General features: G+C 46.0%; 1 protein-coding gene across 4 annotated transcripts in view; it reads right to left on the bottom strand.

Annotated features, from left to right (window-relative positions):
- The window catches only part of LOC108799876 (tripartite motif-containing protein 2), a 104,363-nt gene that overhangs the window by 9,214 nt on the left and 92,919 nt on the right, over positions 1-2,230 (bottom strand). The window lies entirely within an intron of this gene.

Here is a 2,230-nt window from a genome sequence, read left to right on the forward strand (position 1 = left end):
AGGCAGGGCCCGTCGAAGGCAGAGGAGGCGGGGCCCGGGGACGGAACAGGAGGCAGGGCCCGGGGACGGAACAGGAGTTGGGGCCCGGCGACCACAGAGGCGCTGACAGGTAAGAGATCTCTGACCCTGCAGAGCCCACCATAGAGAGTCTATGGTGGGCTCTGCAGGGTCACTCTCCGCTGGGGCTCTGCAAGGGGCATAACTAGCAATCACGGGCCCCATACAAGATTTTGCTATGGGGCCCTGTGATTTCTAATTATGCCCCTGAGGTCAAGTATTGTGGTTTTAGGGGATAAGAGTCTGGTATTATCTGCTACCCAGACCAGTCCCCTCCACAGCAGAGGCACTGACTGGCTGTTCGACTTAGGGCAGTGTTCTTGGTTAGTTACATGCAGTGATTTTAGTTTGATTTAAGTGTTGAAAGCTCTACACCAAAAACTAACTTGTAGTCGACAGGCTGCCCTTTGCAAAAGGTTCAGAGAGTTAAACAGAAGTCACCAAAACTTCCTAAATACTCAACAATGGAATAATGAAAAAGAGAGGTGCCTCATAAGTGATGGGATTTGCATACAGAAAAAATAAATAAATCACAGAAGTGTTTTCATAAAATGATTTATGAGATTTCAATTTGATTATCTTCAGCAGTGTCAGCCAGCCTGAGATTACAGTGGAAATTTCCACTCATTGTTCTGTGAGATCAGACTCTGAAATGAGGCCACATCCTGTGCTGCTCCATAACAGGGCAGTATGTAAACAAACTAGTATGCCTGTCCCTAATGGAGCTCCACATGATGCTCATATGTATTACTTTTCAATGGGAACAGAAACATGCTAAAGCTTTGTATAAGCGGAATGAATTTCGTCCAATTCTTAGTGAACCATCCATAATTCGCACAGTGAGTTACCCTCTCTGCAGGCTCCCGCCCAACACCCTTCGAGTGAAAAATCTAAGAAACCAGGGGGAAAATTGTCAGCCAAACAGCACCTGCATCCAATCAGATGCAGGCAGTAAGTAGGTATTCTGACAGCCTGAAATGCTGACTGCCAAAATACAAATGGTAGATTCCTCCATCCATGCAGTTTATCATGGGTAGACGAATCTGTGATTTTTTTTTCTTCAGCCAGGAAGTTGAATGGAAAACATCTCACAATGTATATCCAGCTTTAGACTGCACGTTTCTGTGTTTTGGATCTCAAAAAGGATACTGCATTGATGTTCTCAGACTATTCTTTCAAACAGAGGGTTCAAAACAAGAGTCCCACCAACCAACCTTAAAGCAAACTCATATTACATTGCACAGTAAACATACAGTACACTTACAAATCCAAAGGCATAAACCAGCCACTGGTGATAAGTGCACTTGTTCACTACACAGCATATGAGATATGAGCGAGTGCATTGTATTACTATGGGATGGTAGCTAATCGACATGTAAGCTGGAAAAAATTTGGTTCGTTTTGTTTTGGTTCGTTTCGGATTTTTGGCATTCGGATTCAGACAAATCCAAATTCTCTTTAATTTCAGTCCGCAGAAGCATGGGGTCCCCCCCCCCCCATTACATACCAGAGCCTATAGGTCTGGTAGGAATGTTAGGGGGGACCCAGATGTAAAGCAAGAAAAAATATATATACCATTTGGGCCTGGGAGCCGAGGCACCATAATACAACTCGGTTGGCTGAGGCTCCCAGATCCGAATGGCATTCGGGAGCTCCCAAATGACATTTGGAAAGACTTTGTTATATGACAGTCAGCTGGTCCAGAATATCAACAAATGGGTGGAACAAGCCCCATGACATAACTCACTCCGCCCCATTTTTTTACATTCGGGCCAGAGCTGTCATTTTGCGGCGAGTGTCTTTTATCGTGAGTGACATGGACCTACATCGCTGGACGACGTGATTGACGTTGGATTACATTGTTGTATCAAAAACTGGTTTTGGGACTTGTTTTAGTTCAATTAAAGGATTTTTTCAAAAGTCTCGTGTGTTTATTTACATTTAATTTACCCTTTAGTGAATGGTGTGGGGTAACAACTACCCCCTTACTCATTCACAAGAGGGGGGGGCATTGGACCTGCCCGCAGGCACCCACAACCACCAGGCCAAGAAGTCCTTGTCCTCGTCACCATTGGTGACATTTCCAGGGGGTTCCCCTGGAAAGCACCCTCCCCCTTTCGAGGGCATTTGGCCAGGTATGGCGCGTGGGGGGGGGTGGAGGGGGGGTTGGCAG

Source organism: Nanorana parkeri, unplaced genomic scaffold (assembly GCF_000935625.1).
Source record: "Nanorana parkeri isolate BGI_ZX_2015 unplaced genomic scaffold, ASM93562v1 scaffold1843, whole genome shotgun sequence".
NCBI lineage: Eukaryota > Metazoa > Chordata > Amphibia > Anura > Dicroglossidae > Nanorana > Nanorana parkeri.